Consider the following 10,182-nt stretch of genomic DNA (forward strand, 5'->3'; position numbering starts at 1 on the left):
AGCAGAAATTGGGGCACTCTTGAAATTTTCATTTTTGACCAAAATCAACAGGTGTGGGGCTTAGGGAATTTCTCATATGCAACAAAACGGTTGAAGCTCCTGTTCAAAAATTATGCTCCGAAATCAACTTCTGTCACCTTTTGGGATAGTACCTAAAGTTTAAAGCAGAAATTGAGGCACTTTTGAAATTTTCATTTTTTATGAAAATCGACAGGTCCGGCCGGGACTTATGTAATTTCTCATATGCCATATAAATGTTGAAACTCCTATTCAAAAATTATGCTCCAAAATCAACTTCTGTCACTTTAGTGATACATTTTGGGATAGTACCTAAAGTTTAAAGCAGAAATTGGGGAACTTTTGAAATTTTCATTTTTGACCAAAATTGGCAGGTCCTGGGCTTACGAATTTTCTCATATGCCATAAAACGGTTGACGCTTCTGTTCAAAAATTATGCTCCGAAATCAACTTCTGTCAGCTTAGTGATACATTTTGGGATAGTACCTAAAGTTTAAAGCAGAAATTGGGTCACTTTTGAAATTTTCATTTTTATGAAAATCAACAGGTCCGGGGCTTAGGAAATTTCTCATATGACACAAAATGGTTGAAGCTCCTGTTCAAAAATTATGCTCCGAAATCAACTTCTGTCACCTTAGTGATACATTTGGGATAGTACCTAAAGTTTAAAGCAGAAATTGGGGAACTTTTGAAATTTTAATTTTTGACCAAAATCGGTAGGTCCGGGGCTTAGGGAATTTCCATATAACACAAAATGGTTGAAGCTCCTGTTCAAAAATCATGCTTCAAAATCAACTTCTGTCACCTTAGTGATACATTTTGGGATAGTACCTAAAGATTAAAGCAGAAATTGGGGCACTATTGAAATTTTAATTTTTGACCATAATAGACAGGTCTGGGGCTTTGGGAATTTGTCATATGCCACAAAACGTTTGAAGCTCCTGTTCACAAATTATGCTCTGAAATCAACTTCTGTCACCTTAGTGATACATTTTGGGCTAGTACCTAAAGTTTAAAGCAGACATTGGGGCACTTTAGAAATTTTCATTTTTGACCAAAATTGACAGGTCTGGGGCTTTGGGAATTTCTCATATGCCACAAAATGGTTGAAGCTCCCATTCAAAAATTATGCTCCAAAATCAACTTCTGTCACCTTAGTGATACATTTTGGGATAGTACTTAAAGTTTAAAGCAGAAATTGGGGAACTTTTGAAATTTTAATTTTTGACCAAAATCGGCAGGTCCGGGGCTTAGGAAATTTCTCATATGCCATAAAACGGTTGACACTCCTGTTCAAAAATTATACTCCGAAATCAACTTCTGTCACCTTAGTGATACATTTTGGGATAGTACCTTAAGTTTAAAGCAGAAATTGGGGAGCTTTTGAAATTTTAATTTTTGACCAAAATCGGTAGGTCCGGGGCTTAGGGAATTTCTCATATGACACAAAATGGTTGAAGCTCCTGTTCAAAAATCATGCTCCAAAATCAACTTCTGTCACCTTAGTGATGCATTTTGGGATAGTACCTAAAGTTTAAAGCAGAAATTGGGGCACTTTTGAAATTTTCATTTTTTATGAAAATTGACAGGTCCGGCCGGGACTTATGTAATTTCTCATATGCCATATAACTGTTGAAGCTCCTATTCAAAAATTATGCTCCAAAATCATCTTCTGTCACCTTAGTAATACATTTTGGGATAGTACCTAAAGTTTAAAGCAGAAATTGGGGCACTTTTGAAATTTTCATTTTTATGAAAATCGACATGTCCGATGCTTAGGAAATTTCTCATATGACACAAAATGGTTGAAGCTCCTGTTCAAAAATTATGCTCCGAAATGAACTTCTGTCACCTTAGTGATACATTTTGGGAAAGAACCTAAAGTTTAAAGCAGAAATTGGGGCACTTTAGAAATTTTCAATTTTGATGAAAATCTATTGGTCCGGGGCTTAGGGAATTTCTCATATGCCACAAAACGGTTGACGCTCCTGTTCAAAAATGATGCTCCGAAATCAACTTCTGTCACCTCAGTGAAACATTTTGGGATAGTACCTAAAGTTTAAAGCAGAAATTGGGGCACTTTTGAAATTTTCATTTTTGACCAAAATCAACAGGTGTGGGGCTTAGGAAATTTCTCATATGCCACAAAATGGTTGAAGCTCCTGTTCAAAAATGATGCTCCGAAATCAACTTCTGTCACCTTAGTGATACATTTTGGGATAGTACCTAAAGTTTAAAGCAGAAATTGGGGAACTTTTGAAATTTTAATTTTTGACCAAAATTGGCAGGTCCGGGGCTTAGGAAATTTCTCATATGCCATAAAACGGTTGACGCTCCTGTTCAAAAATGATGCTCCGAAATCAACTTCTGTCAGCTTAGTGATAAATTTTGGGATAGTACCTAAAGTTTAAAGCAGAAATTGGGTCACTTTTGAAATTTTCATTTTTATGAAAATCGACAGGTCCGGGGCTTAGGAAATTTCTCATATGACACAAAATGGTTGTAGCTCCTGTTCAAAAATTATGCTCCGAAATCAACTTCTGTCACCTTAGTGATACATTTTGGGATAGTACCTAAAGTTTAAAGCAGAAATTGGGGAACTTTTGAAATTTTAATTTTTGACCAAAATTGACAGGTCTGGGGCTTAGGGAATTTCTCATATGACACAAAATTGTTGAAGCTCCTGTTCAAAAATTATGCTCCGAAATCAACTTCTGTCACCTTAGTGATACATCTGTTGATGGTACCTAAAGTTTAAAGCAGAAATTGGGGCACTTTTAAAATTTTGATTTTTGACCAAAATAAATAAGTCCGGGGTTATGGAATTTCTCATATGCCACAAAACGGTGGAAACTCCTTTTCAAAAATTATGCTCCGAAAACAACTTCTGTCACTTTAGTGATACATTTTGGGATGGTACCTAAAGTTTAAAGCAGAAATTGGGGCACTTTTGAAATTTTCATTTTTTACCAAAACTGATGGGTTTGGAGCTTAGGGGATTTCTCATATGCCACAAAACGGTTGAAGCTCCTATTCAAAAATTATGCTCCAAAATCAACTTGTGTCTCTTTAGTGATACATTTTGGGATAGTACCTAAAGTTTAAAGCAAAAATTGGGGAACTTTAGAAATTTTCATTTTTGATAAAAATCGACAGGTCTGGAGCTTTGGGAATTTCTCATATGCCACAAAATGGTTGAAGCTCCCATTCAAAAATTATGCTCCAAAATCAACTTCTGTCACCTTAGTGATACATTTTGGGATAGTACCTAAAGTTTAAAGCAGAAATTGGGGCACTTTAGAATTGTTCTATTTTGATGAAAGTCAATTGGTCCGGGGCTAAGGGAATTTCTCATGTGCCACAAAATGGTTGAAGCTCCTGTTCAAAAATTATGCTACGACATCAACTTCTGTCACCTCAGTGATACATTTTGGGATAGTACCTAAAGTTTAAAGCAGAAATTGGGGCACTTTTGAAATTTTCATTTTTGATGAAAATCAATTGGTCCGGGGCTTAGGGAATTTCTCATATGCCACAAAACGGTTGAAGCTCCTGTTCAAAAATTATGCTCCGAAATCAACTTCTGTCACCTTAGTGATACATTTTGGGATAGTACCTAAAGTTTAAAGCAGAAATTGGGGCACTTTTGAAATTTTAATTTTTGACCAAAATTAACAGGTGTGGGGCTTAGGAAATTTCTCATATGCCACAAAATGGTTGAAGCTCCTGTTCAAAAATTATGCTCCGAAATCAATTTCTGTCACCTTAGTGATACATTTTGGGATAGTACCTAAAGTTTAAAGTAGAAATTGAGGCACTTTTGAAATTTTCATTTTTTATGAAAATCGACAGGACCGGCCGGGACTTATGTAATTTCTCATATGCCATATAACTGTTGAAGCTCCTATTCAAAAATTATGCTCCAAAATCATCTTCTGTCACCTTAGTGATACATTTTGGGATAGTACCTAAAGTTTAAAGCAGAAATTGGGAAACTTTTGAAATTTTCATTTTTGACCAAAATTGGCAGGTCCGGGGCTTAGGAAATTTCTCATATGCCATAAAACGGTTGACGCTCCTGTTCAAAAATTATGCTCCGAAATCAACTTCTGTCAGCTTAGTGATACATTTTGGGATAGTACCTAAAGTTTAAAGCAGAAATTGGGGCACTTTTGAAATTTTAATTTTTATGAAAATCGACAGGTCCGATGCTTAGGAAATTTCTCATATGACACAAAATGGTTGAAGCTCCTGTTCAAAAATTATGCTACGACATCAACTTCTGTCACCTCAGTGATACATTTTGGGATAGTACCTAAAGTTTAAAGCAGAAATTGGGGCACTTTTGAAATTTTAATTTTTGATGAAAATCAATTGGTCCGGGGCTTAGGGAATTTCTCATATGCCACAAAACGGTTGAAGCTCCTGTTCAAAAATTATGCTCCAAAATCAACTTCTGTCACCTTAGTGATACATTTTGGGATAGTACTTAAAGTTTAAAGCAGAAATTGGGGCACTTTTGAAATTTTCATTTTTGACCAAAATCAACAGGTGTGGGGCTTAGGAAATTTCTCATATGCCACAAAATGGTTGAAGCTCCTGTTCAAAAATGATGCTCCGAAATCAACTTCTGTCACCTTAGTGATACATTTTGGGATAGTACCTAAAGTTTAAAGCAGAAATTGGGGAACTTTTGAAATTTTAATTTTTGACCAAAATTGGCAGGTCCGGGGCTTAGGAAATTTCTCATATGCCATAAAACGGTTGACGCTCCTGTTCAAAAATGATGCTCCGAAATCAACTTCTGTCAGCTTAGTGATAAATTTTGGGATAGTACCTAAAGTTTAAAGCAGAAATTGGGTCACTTTTGAAATTTTCATTTTTATGAAAATCGACAGGTCCGGGGCTTAGGAAATTTCTCATATGACACAAAATGGTTGTAGCTCCTGTTCAAAAATTATGCTCCGAAATCAACTTCTGTCACCTTAGTGATACATTTTGGGATAGTACCTAAAGTTTAAAGCAGAAATTGGGGCACTTTTGAAATTTTAATTTTTGACCAAAATCAACAGGTGTGGGGCTTAGGAAATTTCTCATATGCCACAAAATGGTTGAAGCTCCTGTTCAAAAATTATGCTCCGAAATCAATTTTTGTCACCTTAGTGATACATTTTGGGATAGTACCTAAAGTTTAAAGCAGAAATTGAGGCACTTTTGAAATTTTCATTTTTTATGAAAATCGACAGGTCCGGCCGGGACTTACAGTATGTAATTTCTCATATGCCATATAACTGTTGAAGCTCCTATTCAAAAATTATGCTCCAAAATCATCATCTGTCACCTTAGTAATACATTTTGGGATAGTACCTAAAGTTTAAAGCAGAAATTGGGGCACTTTTGAAATTTTCATTTTTATGAAAATCGACAGGTCCGATGCTTAGGAAATTTCTCATATGACACAAAATGGTTGAAGCTCCTGTTCAAAAATGATGCTCCGAAATGAACTTCTGTCACCTTAGTGATACATTTTGGGATAGTACCTAAAGTTTAAAGCAGAAATTGGGGCACTTTTGAAATTTTCATTTTTGATGAAAATCAATTGGTCAGGGGCTAAGGAATTTCTCATATGCCACAAAACGGTTGAAGCTCCTGTTCAAAAATGATGCTCCGAAATCAACTTCTGTCACCTTAGTGATACATTTTGGGATAGTACCTAAAGTTTAAAGCAGAAATTGAGGCACTTTTGAAATTTTCATTTTTTATGAAAATCGACAGGTCCGGCCGGGACTTATGTAATTTCTCATATGCCATATAACTGTTGAAGCTCCTATTCAAAAATTATGCTCCAAAATCAACTTCTGTCAGCTTAGTGATACATTTTGGGATAGTACCTAAAGTTTAAAGCAGAAATTGGGGAACTTTTGAAATTTTAATTTTTGACCAAAATTGGCAGGTCCGGGGCTTACGAATTTTCTCATATGCCATAAAACGGTTGACGCTTCTGTTCAAAAATTATGCTCCGAAATCAACTTCTGTCAGCTTAGTGATACATTTTGGGATAGTACCTAAAGTTTAAAGCAGAAATTGGGTCACTTTTGAAATTTTTATTTTTATGAAAATCGACAGGTCCGGGGCTTAGGAAATTTCTCATATGCCACAAAATGGTTGAAGCTCCTGTTCAAAAATTATGCTCCGAAATCAACTTCTGTCACCTTTTGGGATAGTACCTAAAGTTTAAAGCAGAAATTGAGGCACTTTTGAAATTTTCATTTTTTATGAAAATTGACAGGTCCGGCCGGGACTTATGTAATTTCTCATATGCCATATAAATGTTGAAACTCCTATTCAAAAATTATGCTCCAAAATCAACTTCTGTCACCTTAGTGATACATTTTGGGATAGTACCTAAAGTTTAAAGCAGAAATTGGGGAACTTTTGAAATTTTCATTTTTGACCAAAATTGGCAGGTCCGGGGCTTACGAATTTTCTCATATGCCATAAAACGGTTGACGCTTCTGTTCAAAAATTATGCTCCGAAATCAACTTCTGTCAGCTTAGTGATACATTTTGGGATAGTACCTAAAGTTTAAAGCAGAAATTGGGTCACTTTTGAAATTTTCATTTTTATGAAAATCAACAGGTCCGGGGCTTAGGAAATTTCTCATATGACACAAAATGGTTGAAGCTCCTGTTCAAAAATTATGCTCCGAAATCAACTTCTGTCACCTTAGTGATACATTTGGGATAGTACCTAAAGTTTAAAGCAGAAATTGGGGAACTTTTGAAATTTTAATTTTTGACCATAATAGACAGGTCTGGGGCTTAGGGAATTTGTCATATGCCACAAAACGGTTGAAGCTCCTGTTCACAAATTATGCTCTGAAATCAACTTCTGTCACCTTAGTGATACATTTTGGGATAGTACCTAAAGTTTAAAGCAGACATTGGGGCACTGTAGATATTTTCATTTTTGATGAAAATCAACAGGTCTGGGGCTTAGGGAATTTCTCATGTGCCATAAAATGGTTGAAGCTCCTGTTCAAAATTATGCTCCGAAATCAACTTCTGTCACCTTAGTGATACATTTTGGGATAGTACCTAAAGTTTAAAGCAGACATTGGGGCACTTTAGAAATTTTCATTTTTGACCAAAATTGACAGGTCTGGGGCTTTGGGAATTTCTCATATGCCACAAAATGGTTGTAGCTCCCATTCAAAAATTATGCTCCAAAATAAACTTCTGTCACCTTAGTGATACATTTTGGGATAGTACTTAAAGTTTAAAGCAGAAATTGGGGCACTTTTGAAATTTTCATTTTTGATGAAAATTAATTGGTCAGGGGCTAAGGAATTTCTCATATGCCACAAAACGGTTGAAGCTCCTGTTCAAAAATGATGCTCCGAAATCAACTTCTGTCACCTTAGTGATACATTTTGGGATAGTACCTAAAGTTTAAAGCAGAAATTGAGGCACTTTTGAAATTTTCTTTTTTTATGAAAATCGACAGGTCCGGCCGGGACTTATGTAATTTCTCATATGCCATATAACTGTTGAAGCTCCTATTCAAAAATTATGCTCCGAAATCAACTTCTGTCAGCTTAGTGATACATTTTGGGATAGTACCTAAAGTTTAAAGCAGAAATTGGGGAACTTTTGAAATTTTCATTTTTGACCAAAATTGGCAGGTCCGGGGCTTACAAATTTTCTCATATGCCATAAAATGGTTGACGCTTCTGTTCAAAAATTATGCTCCGAAATCAACTTCTGTCAGCTTAGTGATACATTTTGGGACAGTACCTAAAGTTTAAAGCAGAAATTGGGTCACTTTTGAAATTTTAATTTTTATGAAAATCGACAGGTCCGGGGCTTAGGAAATTTATCATATGACACAAAATGGTTGAAGCTCCTGTTCAAAAATTATGCTCCGAAACCAACTTCTGTCACCTTAGCGATACATTTGGGATAGTACCTAAAGTTTAAAGCAGAAATTGGGGCACTTTTGAAATTTTAATTTTTGACCAAAATTAACAGGTGTGGGGCTTAGGAAATTTCTCATATGCCACAAAATGGTTGAAGCTCCTGTTCAAAAATTATGCTCCGAAATCAATTTCTGTCACCTTAGTGATACATTTTGGGATAGTACCTAAAGTTTAAAGCAGAAATTGGGGCACTTTTGAAATTTTAATTTTTATGAAAATCGACAGGTCCGATGCTTAGGAAATCTCTCATATGACACAAAATGGTTGAAGCTCCTGTTCAAAAATTATGCTACGACATCAACTTCTGTCACCTCGGTGATACATTTTGGGATAGTACCTAAAGTTTAAAGCAGAAATTGGGGCACTTTTGAAATTTTAATTTTTGATGAAAATCAATTGGACCGGGGCTTAGGGAATTTCTCATATGCCACAAAACGGTTGAAGCTCCTGTTCAAAAATTATGCTCCAAAATCATCTTCTGTCACCTTAGTGATACATTTTGGGATAGTACCTAAAGTTTAAAGCAGAAATTGGGGCACTTTAGAAATGTTCAATTTTGATGAAAATCAATTGGTCCGGGGCTAAGGGAATTTCTCATGTGCCACAAAATGGTTGAAGCTCCTGTTCAAAAATTATGCTCCGAAATCAATTTCTGTCACCTTAGTGATACATTTTGGGATAGTACCTAAAGTTTAAAGCAGAAATTGGGGCACTTTAGAAATGTTCAATTTTGATGAAAATCAATTGGTCCGGGGCTAAGGGAATTTCTCATATGCCACAAAATGGTTGAAGCTCCTGTTCAAAAATTATGCTACGACATCAACTTCTGTCACCTTAGTGATACATTTTGGGATAGTACCTAAAGTTTAAAGCAGACATTGGGGCACTTTAGAAATTTTCATTTTTGACCAAAATTGACAGGTCTGGGGCTTTGGGAATTTCTCATATGCCACAAAATGGTTGAAGCTCCCATTCAAAAATTATGCTCCAAAATCAACTTCTGTCACCTTAGTGATACATTTTGGGATAGTACTTAAAGTTTAAAGCAGAAATTGGGGCACTTTTGAAATTTTCATTTTTGATGAAAATCAATTGGTCAGGGGCTAAGGAATTTCTCATATGCCACAAAACGGTTGAAGCTCCTGTACAAAAATGATGCTCCGAAATCAACTTCTGTCACCTTAGTGATACATTTTGGGATAGTACCTAAAGTTTAAAGCAGAAATTGAGGCACTTTTGAAATTTTCATTTTTTATGAAAATCGACAGGTCCGGCAGGAACTTATGTAATTTCTCATATGCCATATAACTGTTGAAGCTCCTATTCAAAAATTATGCTCCAAAATCAACTTCTGTCACCTTAGTGATACATTTTGGGATAGTACCTAAAGTTTAAAGCAGAAATTGGGGAACTTTTGAAATTTTAATTTTTGACCAAAATTGGCAGGTTCGGGGCTTACGAATTTTCTCATATGCCATAAAACGGTTGACGCTTCTGTTCAAAAATTATGCTCCGAAATCAACTTCTGTCAGCTTAGTGATACATTTTGGGATAGTACCTAAAGTATAAAGCAGAAATTGGGTCACTTTTGAAATTTTAATTTTTATGAAAATCGACAGGTCCGGGGCTTAGGAAATTTCTCATATGACACAAAATGGTTGAAGCTCCTGTTCAAAAATTATGCTCCGAAACCAACTTCTGTCACCTTAGTGATACATTTGGGATAGTACCTAAAGTTTAAAGCAGAAATTGGGGCACTATTGAAATTTTCATTTTTGACCAAAACTGATGGGTTCGGAGCTTAGGGTATTTCTCATATGCCACAAAACGGTTGAAGCTCCTATTCAAAAATTATGCTTTAAAATCAACTTCTGTCTCTTTAGTGATACATTTTGGGATATTACCTAAAGTTTGAAGCAGAAATTGGGGAACTTTTGAAATTTTCATTTTTGATAAAAATCGACAGGTCTGGGGCTCAGGGAATTTCTCATATGCCACAAAATGGTTGAAGCTCCTGTTCAAAAATTATGCTCCGAAATCAACTTCTGTCACCTCAGTGATACATTTTGGGAAAGTACCTAAAGTTTAAAGCAGAAATTGGGGCACTTTTGAAATTTTCATTTTTGATGAAAATCAATTGGTCCGGGGCTTAGGGAATTTCTCATATGCAACAAAACGGTTGAAG

Source organism: Pseudophryne corroboree, chromosome 10 (genome assembly GCF_028390025.1).
Source record: "Pseudophryne corroboree isolate aPseCor3 chromosome 10, aPseCor3.hap2, whole genome shotgun sequence".
Classification (NCBI taxonomy): Eukaryota; Metazoa; Chordata; class Amphibia; order Anura; family Myobatrachidae; genus Pseudophryne; species Pseudophryne corroboree.